The sequence below is a fragment of the Colobus angolensis genome, unplaced genomic scaffold (genome assembly GCF_000951035.1).
Source record: "Colobus angolensis palliatus isolate OR3802 unplaced genomic scaffold, Cang.pa_1.0 Scaffold570, whole genome shotgun sequence".
NCBI lineage: Eukaryota > Metazoa > Chordata > Mammalia > Primates > Cercopithecidae > Colobus > Colobus angolensis.
This window is the reverse complement of record NW_012119266.1, coordinates 695,585-723,000: the sequence shown is the minus strand read 5'-3', so window position 1 is coordinate 723,000 and position 27,416 is coordinate 695,585. Positions and strand designations below refer to the sequence as shown.

Here is a 27,416-nt window from a genome sequence, read left to right as displayed (position 1 = left end):
AGAAGAAAGGAAATAATAAAGATGAGCACAGAAATTAATAAAATGGAAAATAAAAGACATAAGAGAAAATCAGTGAAACAAAAAGTTACCTTTTTGAAAAGATCAACAATACTGACAAACTGTAGTAAGACAAAGACAATGAAGAGGAAAGGTACAACTTACCAATATCAGAAATGAAATGAGATATAATTCCAGATACTGTAGCCGTTAAAGGGATAATAAGGGAATATGAAAAGAAGTCTATAACCACAAATTTGACAAATTCGATGTGATGAACCAATTTTTCATAAACCACAAACTACCAAAACTCAATATGGCATATATAATCTGAATAGTCCTAAAGAAATTGTCTTCAAAATTTAAAAGGATATGAAAAAAAAAAGAAATCTCTACATTCAAGTGGTCTCACTCTACACTATACCAAATATTTAAAGAATAACTTGAACCAACTTTACATGGGATGTGGAAAGCATTGTTTTTGGCCCATTGTAGTTTATGACAGAGCAGAGAAAACAAATCTTAAGCAAATAATTATAAGTATAGTGAATATTAGGAATTATCTGTACACTCCCATGGCACATTGCACTTCTACATAGTCATCCTTCTATACAACAGAGGAATCAAACCTTTTTTTTGAATAGGGATGGGAGCAGAATTGGGCTAGAGCGGAAGTATAGGGAAGATGTTCTTAAGGAATGATGTTTAAGTGTTATCTTAAAGATAAGTAAGAGTTGGTCAGATAAAGAATGAGGGGAGAATATTCCGATGAGTGAGAACATAATATTCACAGCTGTGGGATATATGTGAGGGCATGGCATGGAGTAAGAATTGAGAGAGGTCAAATGTGGCTGGAGTGAAAAAAGAGAGGATGTGAGTAGAAATAGATAAAACTTGGAAGCTAAACATGACACTGTAGGTTAAGATTTGGGATGTTATCTAATGAGTATTTGGAAGCCATTGAAGCAGGGAAGAGACAAAATCAAATGCTCATTTTAAAACATCATTTTGGCTAACACGTGGAGAAGGATTGCAGGAACATATGAACTGATGTAAGAAAGAGTTGAGGATGCTATTTCATTAGGCCAGACTAGAGGTGATAGTGGATTGGCCTAGATTCCCAACTGAATATATGGAGAGAAGAATATGGAAGAAAGACATTTTCAAGATAGAATAGTAAGACTTACTGATAGGTTGTCTGTAGTGGGTTGTCTTTGCATGACAGAGTAGTGGTGCCATCAACGACATCATCCCCAGTATATGTATAATGCCTGGGACAGCACCTGGTACATAGGAGGTGCTCTGGAAATGTGAGCTCCCTTTTCCTTTAGTAATGTAATAAAAAAAGCAAAAACCAAATTCCACCCCTCTTGTTCTGTGGACAGCAGTTGCTTCATTGAAGGGAATCTTGGGAGACGATCAACCCCTGAGGTCGAATTTTTACTACCCTTTTTCCTTTCCTTAGGAATGAAAATTGTCTCATAAAGGCTACAACTGAGTGTAGTGAATCCTTTCTCTGAGAAGGTATAGGCCTTCCTGATGGGGATTATTGTCCTGAAGCAGGTGGCAAGTTGATGATCAGCCTTGGATGAAACCTCCAGAAAACTGTGACATTTTCATAACTTGGGTCAAAGGAGGTGGCCCTAGAATCCAGTCCTGACTTCCTCTATGGTCTTCTCAGCTCCAGATTCCCCATGGCTGGTAAGGGATATTTGGCCAGTGGCTTTACCTATGCCAGGGCAAACCACCACTCTTTTCTTAAGTGATTGTCCTTTCAATGTCTGGACTTTAGGTCACCCAATTATAACATAAAAGTTTGGGAATAGAATACTTCCAAAGTCTGATGGTATGTGATTCTAGATAAAGAGAAGTAGTCAAGTGGACCATATAAGATAAACAAAGTCACTTAGCTACTAAAAAATTATCTTTGACAATAAAGAGAGTGGAGGGCAGATGAGTGCAGAAGATTGAGATCTTTCTTAAATGACACTATGCATAAAGCACATGGCACAATCCTGGCAAGTAAATGTAAGTGAACCCTTGCACCCTCCAGTAGACTCCCAGGCTTTATCTGAGTGCACCTCAAATATAAGTTTGGGCTCTGACTATAGTGCCCATCGTGATGCTTTACAATTCATTTATCATCTCTGGCTAGTCTGAAAGCTTTTCTCACTTAACTGATGACTAATGTTCTCATTAAGAGAATACACAAAAAATGCAATTGTGAAAATCTCAAAAATTTCTTCTAGACAACCGAAAAGAAAAATGTAAGTCTAACTCATCACATAAACAGCATCATTTAATGAGAAGAGGGAGAGACCTTGTGGGTGGGAGCTTGTTAAAACAGATTTGAGTTTGATATAAGAAAGCACATTGCAGCTACCTGTTTTATTCTGTTTGTGCTGCTATGACAAAATACCTGGGACTGGGTGATTTATAAAAAACAGAAATTTATTTTCTCACATTCTGGAGGCTGAGAGTCCAAGATCAAGACACCATAATGTTCAATTGTCTGGTGAGGGCTGCTGTCTGCTTCCAAGATGGCATCTTATTGCTGTATTCTCCAGAGGGGAGAAACACTGTGTCCTCACTTGGGGAAGGTGGAAAGGTAAGAGGGACAAATACTGCATGAAGTCTCTTTTATAAGGGTCTTAATCTCATTCATGAGAAAGAAGCCCTCATGGGCTAATTACGTCTCTTTTTTTTTTTTTTTTTTTTTTTTGAGATGGAGTCTCGCTCTGTTGCCAAGGCTGGAGTGCAGTGGCACGATCTCGGCTCATTGCAACCTCCACCTCCTACGTTCAAGCAACTCTCCTGCCTCAGCCTCCCGAGTAGCTGGGATTACAGGCACATGCCACCACACCTGGCTAATTGCTATATTTTTAGTAGAGACGGGTTTTCACCGTGTTGCCCAGGCTGGTCTCTTAACTCTTGACCTCAGATGATTCTCCTGCCCCAGCCTCCCAAAGTGCTGGGATTACAGGCATGAGCCACCGTGCCTGGCCAACATTTTACAGGCCCCCATCTCTTAGTGCCATCACATTAACTTTTGAAGAGGACACATATAAATCATAGCACTTCCTCAGTGTGAGAATGGGACCCATCACCACAGGTAACCACAGAAAGAATTTTGGAAGTTACGTTTATATATTTTATGGTACTTTCTTTCTTGCAGGTTATATTTGTTAGACAGCTTTAAGTTGCAAGGAAAATAAATGTCTGGATTAGTTTAGGTCAGTTCTTGTTATGTAGAGGTGCTTTGGGGTATGTGGAGGGTGTGGTAGTGAGGAAGAATTGTGTAACCTCAAAGAGAAAGAGACTAATAACTTAGCATCATTCAAGGTATAATCACAGTCCCAGTGATCCAGGTATCCATCTGATACCCCTAAAGAATATGTTCTTTTCTCCCTACTGTCTTCTCTGTGTACATGTCATGATTACACTTCCAAATTGAGAAGGAGAATCTGATTGGTTTAGTTCATCACTGGGCTTCACATAGGGTTTGTCAAGTATGATTCTGGCTCCTTCTTATTCAGTTCTTTGATCAGAGGGATCTTGAGGCCCAAGGATATCTTCGAGAATGTCCACAGTCTCCCTGAAATTTTTAGCAAAGTGTAATCAGTGTACGGTTTCTCAGGAGAAAAGTATTTTATTAGAGGTTAAGAAAAACAATTCTAGAAGTGTTTTAGTTTGGGCATGGATCCATGATTCAATAACATGTAGCCAGGGGCTGGCTATCAGGGCCCTATATCTTATAATATAAAATTCTTATGCTATCTGAAAAAAACTTTTTAGAGCTTCCTGTTCAAAAGGAATCATTGTAAGAGGCAGGCATATAGAGCTTAATGTATTGTACATCTGCTCAGCAGGTTCTGTCTAATTTCCAAATTCTGAAATTATAAAACAGCATCATCATCATTATCATCTCTATTTATTGAGTATTTACTGTGGACTAGATACACTGATATCCTCTGAGACAGGCACTATCAGAATTTTCATTACACATATGAAAACATTGAGGCTTAGAGAAGTTAAATAACCTACTCAAGGTTACATAGCTAGGAACTGGTACAGCTATGATTTGAATCTATGCAGTTTCTAACTTCATAGCTGTATCTCTTAACTACTAAATCTTAAACAATATTTATAACATATTTTTCTAAGCATTTATCTGCATAAAAGCCCCAATCGAAATAACAGAAATTGAATAAAAGCATAACCAAGAACCTGAGATGAAAAATATTACAACTTCTTACTCTTAGGGTAGTTGCTAGATTGAAGATACTTTCATTTGGTTCATTATCAGGGAAAACATAGCATCACACCAAAGATATTAAAATATGTATAGTATTTGTCCAGCAAATCTGTTTATAGAAATATTTTTAGGGAAATATTAAGTATGCCCACAAAGACTTGGCTATGATGGCCCTTACAACATTGTTTTTAAAAATTACTATTTCAAAATATTAATACATTAAAATTTCCTTCTTTGGTATATAGTTCTATAGGTCTTGTAACCACCTGCATAATCAGTATGTAGAAGTTCCATGACTTCAAAAGTTATTTTGTGTTGATACTTTGTATTCAAGCCTTCCACCTACCTCCAACTTCTGTGAACCACTCCTATAGTCTTGCATTTTCTAGAATGTTTTATAAATAAAATTGTACATTATGTAGTCTTCTGTGCATGGTTTCTTTTTCTTAGCATAATGCATTTAAGATTCATGCACATTTTTGCATGTTTTATTGCTGAGTAGTATTGCAATATATGAATGTACCAGTTTGTTTATCCATCATCAGTTGAAGTGCTTTTGGATTGCATCAAGTTTTGGTGATTATTAATAAGGCTGTTGTAAATATTAACTATATATGTATTTCTCTTAAGTTTGCATTTCTCTTGGGTAAATGCGCACGAGTGGAATTGCTGGATCATGTATTGAGAGTATGTTTACTTTTATTTATTATTTTTTCCAACTTATTTCAGATTAAGGGTCTACATATGCAGATCGGTTACCTAGGTATATTGCACAGTGCTGAGGTTTAGGGTGCAAATGATTCCATCACTCAGACAATGAGCATACTGTCCAACAGTTTTTCAACTCTTGCCCCTTTTTTTTCCTCCCCTCTCTACTAGTCCCCATTGTCTATTGTTGTCATCTTTACATCCATGAGTACTTGATGTTTAACTTCCACTTACAAGTATGAACATATGGTATTTGGTTTTCTGTTCCTGCATTAATTCACTTAGGATAGTGGCCTCCAGCTGCATCCATGTTTTTGCAAAGAACATGATTTCATTCATTTTTTTGTTTTTTTTTTGGCTCTGTGGCATTCCATGCTCTATACGTACCACATTTTAAAAATCCAGTCCACTGTTGATAGACACCTAGGTTGATTCCTTGACTTTGCTATTGAGAGCAGTGCTGTGATGAACATGCAAGTGCATGTGTATTTTTGATAGAATGATTTGTTTTCTTTTGGATATACAACCAGTAATGGGATTGCTGAGTTGAATGGTAGTTTTGTTTTAAGTTCTTTAAGAAATCTCCAAACTGCTTTCCATTAGTGGCTGAACTAATTTATATTCCCACCAATAGTATAAGCATTCTCTTTTTGCCACATCCCTACCAACATCTGTTGTTTTTTGACTTTTTAATAATAGACATTCTGACATGTGAGAGATGGTGTCTCATTGTGGTTTTGATTGACATTTCTCTGATGATTAGTGATAATGAACTTTTTTTTCATGTTTTTTGGCCACTTGTATGTCTTCTTTTGAGAATTGTCTGTTCATGTTTTTGCCCATTTTTAAGTGGGGTTACTTGTTTTTTGCTTATTCAATTGTTTAACATACGTATATATTCTGGATATTAGACTTCTTTTGGATATACAGTTTATGAATATTTTCTGCCATTCAGTAGGTTGTCTGTTTACTCTATTGATAGTTTCTTTTGCTGTACAGAAGTTTTTTAGGTTAATTAGACCCTACTTGCCAATTTTTATTTTTGTTGCAATTGCTTTTGCAGACTTAGTCATAATTTATTTTCTAAGGGCAGTGTCCAGAATAGTTGATATAGTTTGCATATTTTTTGCTACCCAAATCTCATATTGAATGGAAATCCTCAATGCTGAATGTGGGGCCTGGTGGGAAGTGTTTGGATCTTGGAAGTGGATCCCTCCTGACTTGGTACTGTCCTAATGATAGTGAGTGAGTTCTCAGGAGATCTGACTGTTTAAGCATGTGGTGTCCAAGCCGCACAATCCCCACTGTCTGTCTTGCTCCTACTCTTGGCATGTGATGTGCCTGCTCCCCCTTAGCCTTATGCCATAATTGTAAGCTCCCTGAGGCCTCACCAGAAGCAGATGCCAACATCATGCTTTCTACACAGCCTGCAGAACCATGAGCCAATTCAACCTCTTTTCTTTATAAATTATCAATTCTCAGGTATTTCTTCCTAGCATTGCAAGAATTGACTACAATAATGTTTCTTAGATTGTCTTCTAGGATTCTTATAGTTTAAGGTCTACAATTTAAACATTTAATTCATCTTGAGCTAGCTTTTTTATGGTGAAATGTAGGAATACAGTTTTATCCTTCTGCATATGGCTAATTAGCTGTCCCAGCATAATTTATTGAATAGGGAATTATTTCCCTACTGCTTATTTTTATCTACTTTGTTGAATATTAGATGGATGTAGGTGGGTGGTTTTATTTCTGGATTCTGTGTTCTGTTCCATTGGTTCATGTGTCTGTTTTTGTACCAGTACCATGCTGTTTTAGTTATTATAGCCTTATAGTATAGTTTGAAGTCAAGTAAAGTCATACCTCCAGCTTTCTTCTTTTTGCTTAGGATTGATTTGGCTATTTGGGCTCCTTTTTGGCTTCACAGAAATTTTAGAATAGTTTTTCCAGTTCTGTGAAAAATGACACAGATAGTTTGATAGAAATAGTATTGAATATGTAGACTGTTTTGGGCACAATGACCATTTTAACTATATTAATTCTTCAAATCCATGAACATGGAAAGTTTTTCCATTTGTGCCATCTATGATTTCTTTTTCTTTTTTTTCTTTTTTTTTGAGACAGAGTCTCTGGCTCTGTTGCCCAGGTTGGAGTGCAGTGGCCGGATCTCAGCTCACTGCAAGCTCCACCTCCTGGGTTTATGCCATTCTCCTGCCTTAGCCTCTGGAGTAGCTGGGACTACAGGCGCCCACCACCTCACCCAGCAAATTTTTTGTATTTTTTAGTAGAGACGGGGTTTCACCATGTTAGCCAGGATGGTCTTGATCTCCTGACCTTGTGATCCGCCTGTCTCGGCCTCCCAAAGTGCGGGGATTACAGGCTTGAGCCACCGCACCTGGCCCTATGATTTCTTTTACTAATGTTTTGTAGTTCTCCATTTAGAGATCTTTCACATCTTTTCTTGGATGTGTTTCAGGTATTTTATTTTATGTTTCTGTGTCTACTGTAAATGGGATTGCATTCCTGATTTGGCTCTCAGCTTAAATATTATTGGTGTATGGAAATGCCAATGATTTTGTAAATGTATTTTGTATCCTGAAACTTGATTGAAGTTGTTTATCAGGTCCCAGAGTTTTTTCAGGGAGTCTTTAGGGTTTTCAAAGTATAAAATCATATCATCCATGAAGAGAGATAGTTTGTCATCTTATTTTCCTATTTGGATGCCTTTATTTCTTTCTATTGCTTGATTGCTCTGGTGAGCACTTCCAGTACTATGTTGAATAGAAGTGATGAGAGTGGGTACCCTTGTGTTTTTCCACTTCTCAAGAGGAATGCTTCCAATTTTTGCCCATTCAATAAGATGTCAACTTTGGGTGTGTAATAGATAGTTCTTTTTATTTTGTGGTATGTTTTTCAATGCCTAGTGTTTTGAGGATTTTTATTATGAATGGATGTCAGATTTTATTGAAAGCTTTTTCTGTATCTATTGAAATGATTATATGGCTTTTGTTTCTAATTTTATGTGGTGACTCAGATTTATTGATTTACACATGTCAAACCTTGCATTCAAAGAATGAAGCCTAGTTGATCATTATGAGTTAACTTTTTAATGTGCTGTTGAATTTGGTTTGCTAGTATTTTGTTGAGGATATTTGTGTTTATGTTCATAAGGAATGTTGACCTGTAGTTTTCTAGGCCTGTGTCTTTGCCAGGTTTTGGTATCAGGGTGATTCTGGCTTTGTAGAATAAATTAGAAAGAAGTACGTCCTCCTTCATATCTTTAAGTAGTTTCTCTACAGCAGGTACCAGTTCTTTGTATGTCTGGTAGTATTTGGCTGTGAGTTCATCTGGTTCAGGATTTTTTTGGTTGATAGGTTTACAAAAGTAATTAATTCAGTTTCAGCACTTGACACTTTTCTGTTCATAATTTTAAATTTTTTCTGATTCAATCTTTGAAGATAGTGTGTTTACAGTAATTTATTCATTTCCTCTAGATTTTCTAGTTTGTGTGCATGGGGGTTTTCATAATATTCTCTGAGGATCTTTTGTATTTCTGTAGGATTGGTTGGAACGCCACCTTTTTTGTTTCTGATTGTGCTTATTTGGATCTTCCCTTTCTCTTTGTTAATCTAATTAGTGTTCTATCAATCTTGTTTATTCTTTTAAGGAATCAACTTTTGGTTTTGTTGATTCTTTGCAAGTTTATTTTGGCCTCTATTTCATTTAGTTTCATGCTGATTTTAGTTATTTTTCTTCTGTTAGCTTTGGGATTTGTTTGTTATTGTTTTTCTACTTCCTGTAGGTGTGATGTTAGATCATTAATTTGACCTCTTTCTAAGTTTTTGAGAGAGGCATATAATGCTATAAACTTTCCTCTTAACAATGATTTTGCTGTATCTCAGAAATTTCGATATGTTGTGTCTGTTTTTATTTATTTCAAAGAAGTTTTTGATTTCTGCCTTGATTTCATTGTTTACCCAAAACTCACTCAGGAACGAGTTGTTTGTTTCCATGTAATTGTGTGATTTTGAGGGACCTTTTGGTATTGATTTCTATTTTTCTTCCAGTGTAGTCTGAGAGAATGGTTGGTATGATTTCAATTTTTAAAAACAATTTATTGAGACTTCCTTTATGTCTGAATATATGGTCAATCTTGGAGTATGTCCCATGCACTAATCAAAACATGTGTGTTCTGCAGTTGATGAGTGGAGTATTCTGCAGACATCTATTAGGTCTGATTGGTCAAGTGTTGAGTTTAAGTTCAGAATTTAGTTTTCTGCCTTGATGCTCTTTCCAATGCTATCAGTGTGGCATTGAAGTTCCCTACAATTATTGGATGGCTGCCTAATTCTTTTTGTAGATCTAAAAGTACTTGTTTTTATGAATCTTGATGCTCCAATGTTAGGTGCATGTATATTTAGAATAGTTGAGTCTTCTTGTTGAATTAAACCCTTTATCATCATGTGATACACTTCTTTGACTTTTTTTTTTTTTTTTTACTATTATTGGGTTAAAGTCTGTTTTATCTGATATAAGAATAGTAATCCTTGCTTTATTATTTTTTTTCCATTTGCATGATAGATCTTTCTCACACCCTTTACTTTGAACCTATCGGTGTTGTCCTGTGTGAGAGCAGTCTTGTGAAGACAGCAGATGTATGGGCCTTTTTAAAAAATCCAATTTGCTCCTCTGTGTCTTTTAAGTTGGGTGTTTAGAACATTCACATTCAAGGTTAGTATTGGTATCTGAGCTTTCTTATCTTATTGTGAAGTTTCTAGTTGTCTGCTTTGCAGATTCTTTGTGTTTTTGCTTTACAGGATCTGTGAGCTATGTACTTAAGTGTGCTTTTTGTGGTAGCAGGTATAGTTCTTTTGTCATAGTTCTTTTGTTTCCATGTTTAGAGCTTCCTTAAGGGGAGCTCTAAAACCAAAACCAAAACGTTAAGGTAGCTCTAAACATCTTGAGCATCTCTTGTAAGGCTGGTCTAGTGGTAATGAATTCCCTTAGCACTTGCTTATCTAAAAAACATTTTATTTTTCCTTAGCTTATGAGGCTTAGTTTGGCAGAATATAACATTTTTGGTGTAACTTTTTTTCTTGCAGAATGCTAAAAATAAGCCCTCAATCTCTCTTGGCTTGTAAGGCTTCTGCTGAGTGATCCACTGTTCACCTGATAGGGTATTCTTTGTAAGTGATTTGTTTTGTTCTCATTGCCTTTAAGACTTTTTTTCTTTAGCATTAACCCTGGACAATCTGGTGACTATATGCTTTGGGGATTGCTTTGTATAGTATCTTGCAGATGTTCTCTGTAACTTTTGTATTTAAATGTTTATGCCTTCAGTAAGATTAGGGAAGTTTTCTTGAATTATTTTTTCAAATATATTTTCCAGGTTGTTTGCTTTTTCTCCTTTTCTCTCAGGAATGTCAATAATTTGTAGGTTTGGTTACTTTACATAATCCCATAGTTCTCAAAGACTTTGCTCTTTTTAAAAAAATTCTCTTTTCTTTATTTTTGTCAAATTGAGATAGTTCAAAAGACTAGTCTTGAAGCTTGGAAATTCGTTCTTCTGCTTGGTCCAGTCTCTCCATAAAGCTTTCAATTGTATTTTTAAAGTTCCTGACCTTAATTTTTCAATTTCAGAAGGTCTAGTTCATTTTTTTTAAAGATCTTTATCTCTTCCTTCATTTCCTGGATTACTTTAGAAGTTTCTTTGTGTTGATTTTCAACTTTATCTTGGATCTCAATGAGTTTCCTCACAATTTGTACTTTGAATGATTTATCTGTCATTTCTGAGTTTTTATTTTGGTTATGGACCATTGTTGGAGAGCTAATACAATCCTATGGTGGTGTCACTACATTCAGATTTTTCATAGTGCCAGAATTCTTGTGCTGGTGACTTCTCATCTTCAGACACTGGCACTTCTAATCTAATATTTCTAATCATTTTTGCAGGTGTAGGATTTTTTCTTTTGCTTCCCTATAATGTTATTTATGTTGTTATTATCATTATTTATGTTATTTTCCCTTTTTTCTTTTCCTGAGGTGGGTGTGACTGTAGAGAATGCAGTTTAGGGTCTTTCGGTTTTGCTTCTATAGCCTTACACACTTCTTTTAGTAGGTTTCATATTGGGCTGTGAACTTTGTCCTGCAAACCTGTAAATGGCACTCACAGGTAAGAGCCAGCTGTAGCCATTGTGGCAGGGTACGTACTTCCTCCTTGTTTACTGACAGAAGCTTTCTTTTGCCTCAGGCAATGGGCTGATTCTTAGGATGCACAGTGGTCTGATTTCCCTGCTCAGCCCCAAGGGGTCAGGGCCCATGAAGGGTGGGGCCAGACAAGGCAGATCTGCCTGCAGGTCACCAGATGGCAGGCAGAGGTACTGGTGCCAAGGAAGAATCCACTGGGTGGCCACCAGGTGTCCAGATGAATGCCTAGGCATGTAGCCGGGAAACTTCCTCAGTTCCAAGTTTTCTGCACAGGGATGAGGGAGTGGCCTAAACTCCTAATCCAAGAGAATGAGTGTCCCAAATGCCTGGAGATTTTCCTGGGTGTGGAGCAGATATGACCCCTCTACATGAAGGTCTCCACACAAGAGAGGTAGGGTGACTCAGGCTGCTGCACCAGGTAAGCAGGTGGTCTGAATACCTGGAGGAGTGGGAAGGCTCAGGCTGATGAAAGCGACAAGTAGGTGCTCCAAATGCCTGGTGATCTGCCTGGGCATGAAAGAAAGGGTCTCCCTGCACCCAGGATCTCTGCATAGGAAGAGTAGTGTGGGTCAGGCTGCTGATCCATGTGGGCGATGCTCCAAATGCTGGAAATCTATGTGGATGTGGAACAGAGAGGGCCCCTTTGCACCAAGATCTCTGAGCAGGAGGGGTGGGGTGACTCAGTCTGCTGGACCAAGCAAGTGGGTGCTCCAAATGCCTGGAGATCTTCCTGAGCCTGTAGCAGAATGGGTTTCTTTGCACCAAGGTCTCTGCCCAGAATGGTTGGGATTCTACTTCTGGATATATATCAAAAGGAAATGAAATCAGTTGATGAGGAGATACATGCATACCTAAGTTCCTTGCAGCATTGTTGACAGTAGTCAAGATATGTAAACAACCTGTCTGTTGATAAATGAATACATTAGAAAAATATAGAATATAGATAGAAAAATTTGGCATATTTACACAATGGAATATTGTTTAACTAAAAAAAGAAACAAAATTCTGCCATTTGGGACAACATGGATGAACCTGGAGAACATTATGCTAAATGAAATAAGCCAGATATAGAAATGTAAATACTGTATGATTTTGTTTATATGTAGAATCTGAATTTGGGCGAGATGGCCAACTAGACACAGCTAGGTGGAATGGCTGCCACTGAAGGATCAGGACAACTGGCGCACTCCTAACAGACTGTCAAACGGAATTCACTGAAAGCGGATGGAGGGAAGACACAGAAGCTGGGCTGAAGGGAGAGGAAGTGTTCTGGTGGGAAGCTGGCTGGAATGTGGCTCACAGGCTTTGATGTCCACCAAAGCTTCGACTGAAATGGCAGTATGATGGAGAAGGAGGGGTGGAGTGCACTCCTGCGAGCATCAGTGACAGGGCAGGGTACATGTGCATATGAATCCTAGAAGGACAGAAAACTTACACTGGGACTCATTTCTGACCCCCAATGACTCTGGGGGAATGCATGAGTTGAACTGGCAAGAAGTAACCCACTCTTACCACAGGCCTTGGGAATCTTGGCAGGAGGAGATTCCCCCTTCAACTTGACCACCATAGACACCTTTGAGTTGACAGAGAGAGCTGCTTAGAGAAGTGGTAGGGACAGCACGCCAGCCGATGTGGAGATCAGAAGGTTTGGTGTGGGAGCCTCTGTAGCAAAGCATGTCCAGGGATGCCCATTCCCCTAGGCTTGACTTGCTCTCATAGAAGACTTTATCCCTAAGGGAACTGTCAGACCAGAACTCTGCAGGGCAGTCTTGCCCATCAAATGGGGCTAGTGTGACCTGACCACTTCTTGATGTGCTGGCTTCTCTGGGGGCCCCAGCCTGACCATACCTGCTTACAGTATAGCTTCTGAAGCCCTGGAAGCCTGTATCGTAGCTCCTGCACTGGTGGACCATGCCTGACTGGTGGACAGCCCCAGCAGGGCAACCCCCATGGCCATATATCATCCTGCCCACTCCTTCCACCCACTGTGCTTCCCCAAGGCCCACAGCCATTCTCCACATTGCTTTGCTGGCATATGTGTGCACGAGTGGATCTTGCCTTTCCTGTCCTGCCAGCATGCACATGCACCTTGCCCTGTCACAGATGCTGGCAGGAGTGCACTTCACCCCTGCTTTTCCATCATATTGCCATTTCAGTCGGAGCCTTGGTGGGCACCAGGGCCTGTCAGCCGCATTCCAGTCAGCTTCCCACCAGAATGTCAACACTGCCGCCAGATTGAAACTAGGCACAGAGAACAGCTGGCCTTCCTACCACCCTGAGCAGGCACCACTGCCTGCACTAATGTGCACAGTGAGCACACACAGATCAACACCCAGCATTGCCCAGTTCCCTTGCTGACACCACCACTAGTGCAAACACACACATAGTCACCAGTAGGAGGCCCCTGCACCCCTGCCTCCACCACTGTAGTAAATGCCCACATGGAGGCAGGCACCCTGGCACCTGCTAGCACCCTGCTGCAGCCAATAAGCATGCACCCACTGCACTGCCACTGCCACTGCTGGCACACGTGAATGAGGAAGGATTCCACTGCCACCACCCTACAAAATGCTTTGGCTGGCACAGAGTGTAATGACCAGTGGTCCAGAAGCACCTTGGCCTCCCCAGCACAGTGAGTTCCTAACATTGAGGAGCCAGAGAACAAAGTTGGGGCCCGAATCAAGTCCCCTAGAGTTACAGCACAGAGTCCAGGAGCTAGAAAATGAATCTTAGCCCCCTAAAATCTTCCACAAATGAAGCCAGTTGATTGAACCCAACTTATACTACAATCAAATCCTCAAGGTCATCAAGTAGAATAAAAGAGAAAAGTCTGATTCAAAAGATAGCAACTTCAAAGGTTGAAAGAGCATTAGCCCACAAAGATGAGAAAGAACCAGCAGAAGAACTCCAACAACTCAAAAACCCAGAGTTTCTTTCCTCCAAATGCCTGCACTGGCTCACCAGCAAGTGTTCTGAACCAAGCTGAGATGACTGAAATGACAGAAATAGAATTCAGAATATAGATAGAAGAAAATATGATTGAGATGCAGGAATATGTTGAAACCCAATCCAAGGATGCTGAGAATCATAATTAAACAATACAGGAGCAGACAGACAAAATAGCAAGTATAGAAAAAACACAACCTACCTGATAGAGCTGAAAAACACACTATGAGAATTTCATAATGCAATTACAAGTATTAATTGCAGAATAGATCAAGCTGAAGAAGGAATCTCAGAGTTTGATGACTGGTTTTCTGAAATATGACAGTCAGATAAGAGTAGAGAAAAAAATGAAAAGGAAATAACAAAACCTCCAAGAAATAGGGGATTACATAAAGAGATTAAATCTATAACTCATTGGTGTCTCTGAAAGAAATGGGGAGGATGGAAGCAATTTGGAAAAAAACATATTTCAGAATACCATCCAGGGGAGCTTCCCCAACATAGCTAGAGAAGCCAACATTCAAATTCAAGAAATACAGAGAACTTCTCCAGTAAGATAACTCAAAAGAAGATCATTCGTAATATCATTCACACATAATCTTCAGATTCTCCAAGGTCGAAATGAAAGAAAAAATGTTAAAGGCAGCTAGACAGAAAGGTAAGGTGACTTACAAAGTGGAGTCCATCAGACTAAAAGCAGAACTCTCTAAGAGCAGAAACCCTATAAGCCAGAAGATATTGGTGGGAGGTGGGGGACGGGGCAGGCAATATTCAACATTCTTAAAGAAAAGAAATTTTAACCAAGAATTTCACACGTGGCCAAACTAAGTTTCATAAATGAAGGAGAAATATGATCCTTTTCAGACCAGCAAATGCCCAGGGAATTTGTTTTCACCAGACCTGCCTTATAAGTGCTTCTAAAGGAAGCACTAACTATGGAAAGGAAAGAACAGTAACATCCATTATAAAAACATACTTAAGTACACAGACCAGTGACAATACAAAGCAACCACACAAACAAGTCTGCATAATAGCCAGCTAAGATTATGATGATACAATCAAATTCACGCATATCAATACTAACCTTGAATGTAAATGGGCTAAATGCTCCAATTAAAAGGCACAGAGTGGCAAGCTGGATAAAGAATAAAGACTTAATGGTATAGTGTCTTCAAGAGACCCATCTCACACACAATGACACCCATAGGCTTAAAATAAAGGGATGGAGAAAAATCTACCAAGCAAAAGGAAATCAGACAAAAAAAGCAAGGGTTGCACTCCTGATTTCAAACAAAGCAGAATTTAAACCAACAAAGATCAAAGAAGACAAAGGAGGGCATTACATAATGGTAAAGGGTTGAATTCAACAGGAAGACCTAATTATTCCAAATATATATGAACCCAACACAGGTGCACCCAGATTCATAAAGCAAGTTCTTAGAGATGTACAAAGAGATTTAGGTTCTTACGCAGTAATATTGGGAGACCTCAAAACTCCACTGACAGTGTTAGACAGATTATCAAGGCAGAAAATTAGCAAAGATATTCAGGACCTGAGCTCAACATTGGACTAGATATATCTGATAGACTTCTACAGAACTCTCTATCCACAAACAACACAATATACATTCTTCTCTTAGCCACATGGCAAATACTCTAAAATCAGCCACAGAACTAGACATAAAATAATTCTCACCAAATGCATGAGAATTGAAATTATACCAAACATACTCTCAGATCACAGCACAACAAAAATTAAAATCAAAACTAAAAAAAAAAAAAAAAAGCACTCAAAATCATGCAATTACATGGAAATCAAATAACCTGCTTCTGAATGACTTTTGGGTAAATAATGATATTAAGGCAGAAATCAAGAAGTTATTTGAAACTAATGAGAGCAAAGATACATCATACCAGAATCTCTGGGACACAACTAAGGCAATGTTAAGAAGGAAATTTATAGCCCTAAATGCCGACATAAATAAGTTACAAAGATCACACATTAGCAATCTAACATCATAACCAAAAGAACTAGAGAACTAAGAGCAAACCAACCCCAAAGGTAGCAGAAACAACAACAACAACAACAAAGTCAGAGCTGAACGGAAAGAGATTGAGGCACAAAAAAACTTTTGAAAGAGCAACAAGTCTAGGAGTTTGTTTTTTGGAAAAATTAATAAAATAGATCCCTAGATAGACTAATAAAGATGAAAAGAGAGACAATCCAAAGAGACACAGTTAGAAATGACAAAGCATATAGGACCACTGACCCACAGAAACACAAATAACCATTTGGGAATATTATGAACAGCTCTATGCACAAACTAGAAAACCTAGAAGAAATGAATAAATTCCTGGACACATACACACTCTCAAGACTGAACCAGGAAGAAATTGAATCCCTGAAATAATAAAGGTCTCCAAAAATGAATTAGTAATCAATAGCCTACCAACCAAAAGAAGTCCAGGACCAGAAAGATTCATAGCCAAATTCTACAAGATGTACAAAGAAGAGCTGGTACCATTTAGGTTGAAATAATTGCAAAAAATGGAGAAAGAGTGACTCCTCCCCAGCTCATTCTATGAGGTCAGCATCATCCTGATACCAAAACCTGGAAGAGACACAACAAAATGAAAACTTTAATCCAATATCCTTGATAAACATTGATTTGTAAATCTTCAGCAAAATACTTGCAAACAAAATCCAGCAGCATATCAAAAAGCTTATCCACCATGATCAAGTGGACCTACAACTTATCCACCATGATCAAGTGGATCATGTTGGATCACCCTGGGATGCAGGGTTAGTTCAACCTATGCAAATCAATAAATGTGATTCACTGTGTAAACAGAAGTAAAGACAAAACAACAACAACAATAACAACAACACAAAATTACCTTCACAGATGAAGAAAAAGCTTTTGATAAAATTCAACATCCTTTCATGTTAAAAACTCTCAACGAACTAGGTATTGATGGAACACACCTCAAAATAATAAGAGCTATCTATGACAAAACCCACAATCAACATCATACTGAATGAGCAAAAGCTGGAAGTGCTCCCTCTGAAAACCGGCACAAGAAAAGGATGCCCTTTCTTACCACTCCTAATCAACATAGTATTGCTTGGTAGGTATTGGAAGTCCTGGCCAGATCACTTAGGCAAGAGAAAGAAAAAAAGGGCATCCAAATAGGAAGAGAGGAGTCAAGCTATCCCTGTTTGCAGACAACATGATTATATATGTAGAAAACCCCATAGTCTTAGCTCCAAACTTCCTTCACCTGATAAACAACTTCAGAAAAGTATCAGGATACAAAATCAGTGTCCCCAAATTACTAGCGTTCCTATATAATAGCGTTCCTATACACCAACAAACAAGTCAAAAGCCAAATTAGGAACACAATCACATTCACAATTGCCTCAAAATAGTATAACACCTAGGAGTACAGTACAGCTAACTGGGGAGGTGAAAGCTCTCTACAAAAAGAACTACAAAGCACTGTTTAAAGAAATCAGAGATGACACAAACAAATGGAAAAAACATTTTATGCCCACAGATAGGAATAATCAATATCATTAAAATGACCATACTGCCTGAAGCAATTTACAAATTCAATTCTATTTCTATCAAATTACCAATGATATTCTTCACAGAACTAGAAAAACTATTTAAAATTAATATGGAACCAAAAAAGAGTCAAAATAGCCAAGGCAATCCTAAGCAAAAACAAAATAAAACAAAAAACACAAAACAAAACCCAAACTAAAACAAAACAAAAACAAAGCTGGAGGCGTCACATTACATGACTTCAAACTATACTACAGGGATTGACTTCAAACTATAATACAGATCCCTGGTACAATAACCAAAACAGCATGGTACTGGTACAAAAACAGACACATAGAATAGTGGAACAAAACAGAGAGCCCAGAAATAAGGCTACACACCTACAACCTATCTGATTTTCAACAAATCTGACAAAAACAAGCAATGGGGAAAGCCCTCTCTATTCAATAAATGGTACTGGGATAACTGGCTAGCCATATGCAAAGCATTGAAACTGAACTCCTTCCTTACACCATGTACAAAAATCAACCCAAGATAAAGACCCTGGAAGACAACATAGGCAATATCATTACGGACATAGGAATGGGCATAAATTTCATGACAAAGACACCAGAAGCAATCACAATAAAAGCAAAAATTGACAAATGGGATCTAATTAAATGTAAGAGCTTCTGCACAGCAAAAGAAACAATTAACAGAGTAAACAGACAACCTACAGAATGAGAGAAAATTTTTACAAACTATGCATCTGACAAAGGTTTAATATCCAGCATCTCTAAGGAACTTAAATAAATTTACAAGAAAAAGCAAATGACCGCATTAAAAAGTAGGCAAAGGACATGAACAGTTTTCAAAAGAAGACATGCATGCAGGCAACAAGCATTTTAAGAAAAAGCTCAACATCACTGATCATTAGAGAAATGCAAATCAAAATCAAAATAAGATATTATCTCACACCACTCAGAATGGCTATTACTAAAAAGTCAAAAAATAATGGGTGCTAGTGAGATTGTGGAGAAAACAGAATGCCTGTGCACTGTTGGTGGGAGTGTAAATTAGTTCAACCATTGTGGAAAGCAGTGCAGTGATTTCTCAAAGATCTAAAAATAGAATTACCATTTGACCCATCAATCTCATTACTGGGTATATACTCAAAGTAATATAAATCATTTCATCATAAAGACACATGCTATATATATGTTTATTGCAGCACTATTCACAATAGCAAAGACATGGAATCAACTTGAATGCCCATCAACGGTAGACAGGATAAAGGAAATGTGGTACATATACACCATGGAATACTATGCACCCATAAAAAGAATGAGATCATGTCTTTTGCAGGGACATGAATGGAACTAGAGGCTATTATTATTAGCAGGCTAACACAAGAACAGACAAAGACTGCATGTTCTCACTTATAAGTGGGAGCTAAATGATGAGAACATATGGACACATAGAGGGGAGCAACACATACTGGGGCCTATCAGAGGGTGAATGGTGAGAGGAGGGAGAGGATCAGGAAAAATAACTAATGGGGAGTACTAGGTTTAATACCTGAGTGATGAAATAATTTGTATAGCAAACTCCCATGACTTAAGTTTACCTATATAACAAACTCACACATGTACTGCGACCTTAAAATAAAAGTTATAAAAAAGAAATAAATGGGAGCATTGCATACATGTAAGAAAGATTAATAAAAATAGAAAGTTATTGACTCAAAAAAGCATCTAAAAAGTTGAATGCATAGAAACAGAGTAGAAAGCTGTTTCATAGGGATTGAGGGAAGAAGAAATTGAGGAGATGTTGGTCAAAGGGCATGAATTTGCAATTATAAGATGAATAACTTCCAGATACCTAATTCACAGAATGGCTACTTTAGTTAGTAATAACATATCGCATACTTGAAATTTGGTAACAGAGTCTATCTTAAGTATTCTCACCATACGCACACACAAATTTTACTATGTGAAGTGATAAATATGTTAATTATCTTGATAGTAGTAACCATAATCATTTCACAGTATATGTGTATATCAAAAAATCACATTATACATCTTTAATATAAGCAATTTTTATTTGTTAAATATACCTAAACAAAGCTAATAAAATATACAATTTAGTATATATGTACCTGCGAATTTGCAAATTTTAATATTTCAACTAATTTGAGAAGATTTTGGAAATAATTTCTAAAATATGTTTTCTGCACAATATCTTTTTTCTCTTCTAGAATACCAATGACATGAATGTTATACCTTTCGATATTATTCCACGGGCTTCTGAATATTAGTTCACCCTTTCAATGTTTTTTTTTTTTTTCTCCGTTATGCCAATTGGATAATTTCTATTGGCCCTTTGCTCTGTCATCTCTATTCTACTATTGATCCCATACAATAGTTCTTCTTTTAAATGAGATATTGTATTTTTGTTCTAAAATTTTCATTTGGTTCGTTTTTATCTGTTAGAATGCCTTTCTATTAATTTCGAAGTGTTTACTTCATAAAGTATGGCCATAGTATTTGCTTTATTGTTTTTGTTGAATGATTTCTACATTGGGTCATCCTGTGGTTGACATATATTGATCTTTCTTTTCCTTGAGAATTGGTCACATTTTTCCTTGCTCTTTGTACATTCAATAACTTTGGATTTTATTCTGGACATTTTGAATATTATGATGAGACTCTGGATCTTGTTAAAACCCTCCAGATAATGTTGATTTTTGTTTTGTAGGGCTGTATCTGAGGCTTTTGTTGGTTAATCCACGGAATCAGGGGATCACCTAAACAAATTTCTCTGTTTTGGGATTTCTCTCACATGGTCTTGATCCTAGGGGCCCTTTTTCTCTGTATTCTAGTTAGAAAGATAAAATTTCCCTCAAAGTTTTAGTCACTTTATGGTGCCATGCAGTTACAAACAACTGAGGCCATCCTCAAAGCAAAGTAATGGGAGGAAAAAAAGTAAAAAAATTAACAGAGTATTATTTAGACATTCTTTGAGCCACAGGGTCCCATATTCTCAGTTTCTCTAACCAGAAAGATGACTTTTCTCTTTAGGTGTTAGGTATCTGTACCATGGCTGTTGTAGTACAGTTCGATGACTAGGATCACTCTTGAGGCAGGGCCTGGAGAGAAATAGAGAAAAAATGAATAAAACCAAGGATAATCCCCACACTCTCTGGTTCAGGGTAGTTCACTTTGCCATTCCTCTTGCCAGCAAGACACAGTTTCTTTGAGGATTTTCACTGTCCATGCCTGCTAAAACTCACTCCCATATGAGTCATTCTTTAGGATTTGACTACCTCCTTAATCTGCCTACCACCATAAGCTTTTCAGAGTTAGAGATTTGCTTTTTGGATTTGCTTTTTGTATTTTTGTCCAGAGATTTTGGTTGTAATTAATGGATGATATATGTTGAAGGTGCTTGACTTATCATTGCTGACACCAGAATTTTTCCAAGGATTTTTTAAATTGAAATTTTAATTAAGATATTATAGGTTCACATGCAGTTGCAATAAATAATATATTAAATAGACATTTCCCAAAGAAGGCATAAAAATGGCCAAAAAGTATGTGAAAAGATGCTCAACATCACTAATTATCAAGGAAATGAAAATCAAAACTACAATGAGATATCTCACATGTGTTAGGATGGCTATCTTTTTTTAAAACATGAAAGATAAGAAGTGTTGATGAGGATGTGGAGAAATTGTACCTCTTGTATACTGTTGGTGGGAATGTAAAATAGTGCAGCCATTGTGGAAAACAACGTGGAGGTTCTTCAAAATTAAAAGCAGATTTACCACATGATCCAGTAATGTCACTTTTGGGTATACATCCAAAAGTATTGAAATCAGGATTTCAAAGGGATACATGCATTCTCATATTCATTTTATCATTATTCATAATAGCTAAGAGGAGACACAACCTAAATGTTCGTCAATAGCTGAATGGATTTTTTAAAATGTGGTACATACATACAATGAAATATTATTCAGTCTTAAAAAGAAGGAAGTCTTGCCATTTGTGACAGCATGGAAAAACCTAGAGGTCATTATGTTAAGTGAAATAAATCAGACATAGAAGGACAAATACTGCATGATTCCACTTACATACATTACCTCAAATAGTCAAACTCATAGAAACAGAAAGTAAAATGGTGGTTTGTTGCCAGGGATTAGGGAGAGGGAGAAATGGGGGAGTAGCCTTCAATGGGTACAGTTTCAGTCATGTAAGATGAAAAAGCTCTATAGATCTACCGTGCAACAATATGAATAATCTTAACAATACTATATTGTATAGTTTAACATTTGTTAAGAGGGTAGCTATCATTTAAGTGTTCTTAACACTAAAAAAAAGAAATACAGAAAGACCCCTTGTACCTTGTGTCTGATTTCCCTCATTGATAACATTTTACAAAACTATAGCATAAATAATACAAGTATGCTGACATTGATACAATTTGCTGATCTTATTCAGATTTTCCCAGAATTTTACTCCTGTGTGTGTGTGTGTGTGTGTGTGTGTATTAAGTTCCATAAAATTTTATCAACTGGATAGATTCATGTCCATGCACCACAGTCAAGTTATTAATCAGTCTTAACACTCCTGTCCAACACCACTTTTAAGCAGTGACTTTCATGTGGTGTTTTTGAAATTAATCAGTTTTTGTTTGCCTGGGAAAGTTTTTATTTCTCCTTCATGTTTGAAGGATATTTTCTCTGGGTATACTGTTCTGCGATAATTTTTTTCCCTTCATCACTTTAAATAAGTCATGCTACTCTCTCCTGATCTGTAAGCAATTTGTTGCCGGACATATTGGAGTTCCTTTGACGTCATTTGTTTCTTTTATCTTGCTGCTTTTGTGATCCTTTCTTTATTTTTGACCTTTGGGAGTTTTATTATTAAATGTGTCAAGGTAGTCTTATTTAGGTTAAGGCTGCTTCGTTTTCTATTACCTTCTTTTACTTCAATATTGATACCTTTCTCTAGGTTTGGGAAGTTCTCTGTTACCATCACTTTGAATAAGCTTTCACTCTGATCTCTCTACCTTCTCTTTAAGCCTCTTAGATTTGTCTTTTGAGGCTATTTTCTAGAGTTTGTAAGTGTGCTTCATTCTATTTCATTATTTTTTCTTTTGTCTCCTCTGATTGTATTTTTTTTTCTGGGTGCAACATTGTTTTAATAATTCACATTGATAGATACAAATCTGGTCCATTCATTTAACTGTTATGTACTACATCACAGCATTATGTAACTACTTATGTACTGTTTATTCATTCTACTACTGACAGGAATTTAGGCTGTTTCCAATTTTCTGCTCTTTCATATACTGTTTTAGGCACACATGCAAGATACCTCTTTACGGGTTTTAAGATACGCAATTTCATCTTTACTTCAGAACTGCTCTCCTGGGTAGTTGTACCAAATGGTACTTCTACAAACAATGTATACGAGTTCCTTTTACTTCATCCTCACCAACATTTGGTATTTCATAAGATTTTTCTTTTCAACTTACACTTTTTGCAAATCATAAAGCTTTTTAATTTCACAAATCTGATGGGTATAAAATTGTAACATTGATTTCATTTGCAAGTTCTTGATTATTAATGAATCAGAATCTTTTCATGTGTTTACTGGCTATATGGGTTTCTTTATTTTGAGAACTACCTATTTTTCAATTCATCTGTCCTTATATTTTGTAAAGTTCTCAGTTATATGAGCTACAAATTTTCTAATATTTTTAGCTTTTTTTTTTTTTTGCAGTACACAACTTTTAAATTTTGGTCAAATTTATCAGTATTTTCCTTTGCAGTTTATACTTTGTACTTTGTTTGGTGTTAGCAATATTCTCTCATTTTTATCCTAAAAGAATTTTGAAGATTTGCTTTTCATATTTGAGATTATAATTCACCTGGAAATAAATTTCGTGTCTGATGTAAGATGGATCTAATTTTTTTAAAACACTTAACAACTGTGTAAACACAATTTATTAAATATTCTAGTTTTACTCTTTCCCTACTGATCTGAAACACTACATCAGATAGTTACAGTTTCCATAAACATACAGGTGGCTAGTTTCTAGACTCTGCTTCATTAATCTGCCTGTCCCTGCGCTTAAAGCCATGTGGCATAACTGTTACAGTTTTATAGGAAGTAGGGCAATTCCTGCTTTATTTTTCTTTAAAACTCTATTGGATTTTTTTAGTCACTTATTGTTCCATATAAATCTTAATATTGACTTATCAAGTGTTATTCTATACCCTACTGGAATTTTATTTTATTATTTTATTTTATTTTATTTTATTTTGAGACAGGGTCTTACTCTGTTGCCCAGGCTGGAGTACAGTGGTGAGATCACAGTTTACTGTAGCCTTGACCTCCTGGGCTCAAGTGATTCTCTCATCTGAGCCTCTCAAGCAGCTGGGACTATAGTCACATGCCTCCATGCCTGGCTATTTTTTTTGTGTGTGTGTTGTTTTAGCCACGGGGTTTCACCATGTTGCTCAGAACTCCCGGGTTCAAGTGATCCTCCCACCCTGGCCTCCCAATGTGCTGGAAATACCAACATACCCACGGTACTTGGCCCCCAATTTGAATTTTAATTAAAACTACATTTATAGATTAATTTGGGGAGAACTGACATTTTATAAAATTGAGTCTTCTCAATAAGGGTAATGTGTTTCATTTATTTAAATTTTCTCTTAGATCTTTCAATAAAGTTTTATAATATCTTAGAGACCTCAGAAATCATTTATTCCTGAGTACCTCATTTTCAAACCAAACTTTTGGTCTCATTATACTTGTTAAAGCTCAGCTAAGATATCACATACTACCACAAATATTTCTGTGATTTTTCAGGCTCATTTGGATGCTCCTCCTCCTGTGCTCTTGGATTTATTTATTCATTCTTTGCTTAATATTACCAAAAGTTGTGCTGGGCATGGAGGATACACTGGTGAATAAAATGACAATCCCTTCACGGAGCTTTCATTCTAATAGGAGAGACAGAACAATAAACATTCATAATTCAGGGTGATACATGCTATTATAGGGGAATTACACAGTGCTATGGGAATACAGAAGCGAATACCTAACTCAGACTTGGGGGTTGGCTGGATGGAGGGAAAAGGGTGTCAAACACTGCTTCTCAAGGAAGTAACATGTAGACCGAAACTTGAACTGGTGACTGAAAAGCCTCCTAACTGGCTTCTCCGATTAGTTTTTTTCTTCTCTATCTATTCTCCACACTGCTGCCGGAGGTCTCTTTCATCAATATTAAGCATCATTTTCCACTCGGCAGGCCGAACAGACTGATGGAATCCAAACCATATTCCCTGCCCCCTCCCAGAGGGCGGTCATATCCTTCTGGAACTGAGAAAAAGGAACACCCCATACGTGTGTATTCACAGAGGGCAGATGTCGTCGTCGCACCACATCAACTGCATGGACAGGGTTAGTGCTGATTGGCTTGTCTAATTCCAGTGGCTCAAGCAAGTTCTGTCCTGTCAGTACTTCATGCAGTAGGTGCTAACTCACCCAAGAGACAAATTTGATTGACACCTTAAAAGGTCGATCTTTTCCACCTTCTCCAGGTAAAGTAACATGTAAATATACCCCTGTAGTTGCCACAGGATTGGCGGTGTAAAGAATTCTTTTTCCATCATAAACTGGTCTACAGTCTCCAAATATAGTTAATTTAGAATGCTGAACTGTTGAGTCAACCACCTCCATGGTTTAATATCTTGAGACATTGTCTGGTTTAATATCTTGTCTGGCCACTTGTCTGTCTGGTTTAATATCTACCTCACAGAGGTAGACATCAATCTTTGGGGTTTCAACCTGAAGACAGCCAGCAGTTTAATGGGTTTACCCATGGTGCCATAGCCAGGTCTTCTGGGCACCACGGGTATGGGCTGGGCCCCAGCGGGTCCTGCGGAGCCGATTTCCACTCACGGAGTTTGGGGGAGGGCTTCCAGACAGAACGGAGCCTGCCACTGGGGGCAAGAAGGAGGCCTGGGGAGTGACACAGAGCAACAGGCACTCTAACTCGGCCCCGAGGCGGGGGCGGCGACGGCTTTCCTTGAGCAACCATACTCTGAAAGGTCCGGTCGGTGTAACATAGAGGCAACTCCAGGTGTGAAGAGTGGTGGAAAAAGCACAGGGCTGGAAATTAGACCAATTGGCGTTTGAATTACAGCTTTATACTTACTAATTGTGCAATTTTGGGCAAGTTTTTGAAACTTTCAAAGTATAACTTCCCTAATCCAGAAAATTGGAAAATAATATCCATGCCATGAAGATTCAACAAAATGATCTACATCATGCATGTGAGAGAATGCCTGACCCACTGTAGTCCCTCCATCAATTATAGCTCAACAAATAACAGGACAGGTACATTCTGCTTCAGATACTTTTGCTGTTGGATGTCTCACTGGGTAGACCTTCCTGGAACAATAAAAAAATCACAGAGGGTCTATGATGAAAATGTCTAAGGAAAGATGTCCGGGTTTCAGACTCAATTCTTCTGTTTGGTTTAAGATGAGTGGTAGCATATGAATACACTGATAATTCTAAGTGGCAGTTATAGAAGTGGGCCAGTTTGGTCAGGTGAAGGTCTTCACACCTGGAGTTGCCTCTATGTTACACTGAGAGCATCATGTTTGCAGAATACTGTGCTCCCTGAGATGAATCTTTTCTGGACCATGAAATGCCATGCAAGGGTTTCTCCCCCTAGGAAATCTCATATAGAATCATTTTTGTGATTTATCTCTTTCCCCCAAAAGAACATTAAGAGCGAGACATAGATAGTAGGAGGGTGATATTACTGGATGTAATAAATAAATTGACTCAACTTCAAATGACTTGTACTTCATTTACTGGAAATGCATTCTACCTTAACAGTACTATAATTCTATTAATGCTAAAATAAAGAAAAATTAATATGAGAAAAAAAAAGAAGCTCCCGTCGGAAGAGTCGCGGATGGAAGATGGAGCGGGACTAGGTGAGAGGAAGGGGAGACATGAGGGGAGGACAGAGGGGAGTCCCGTCCGGAAGTTGCATCGCCTGCGGACTCCACGCTCCCACCCCTCCTCCAGGACTGCGGGAGGCCGTCGCCGACCTGCCTTGGACCTCCCCCTGACTGTGTATTTTCAAATAGCCTGTCTACAGGCTCAATTATTATTTCTTCTTTTCTTTTTATTTCTGCTGGTAAGGGACTCTAATGCATTCATCAGTATGTCAATTTCATTTTTCGGTTCCAATATTTTTGCTTGATTTTAAAATATTTCAATTTCATTGTGGTTTTGATTTGCATTTCTCTGATGGCCAGTGATGTTCAGCATTTATTCATGTGTCTGTTGGCTGCATAAATGTCTTCTTTTGAGAAGTGTCTGTTCATGTCCTTTGCCCACTTTTTGATGGAGTTGTTTGATTTTTTCTTGTAAATATGTTTAAGTTTTTTGTAGATTCTGGATATTAGTCCTTTGCCAGATGGGTAGATTGTAAAAATTCTCTCCCATTCCGTAGGTTGCCTATTCGCTCTGATGGTAGTTTCTTTTGCTGTGCAGAAGCTCTTTAGTTTAATTAGATCCCATTTGTCAATTTTGGCTTTTGTTGCCATTGCTTTTGGTGTTTTAGTCATGAAGTCCTTGCCCATGCCTATGTCCTGAATGGTACCACCTAGGTTTCCTTCTAGGGTTTTTATGGTATTAGGTCTAACATTTAAGTAT

The 27,416-nt window shown here is 37.6% G+C and overlaps 1 pseudogene; it reads right to left on the bottom strand.

Annotated features, from left to right (window-relative positions):
- Positions 1-24,559: 24,559 nt before the first annotated feature.
- On the bottom strand, positions 24,560-25,807 carry LOC105526097 (annotated as a pseudogene).
- Positions 25,808-27,416: the final 1,609 nt, after the last annotated feature.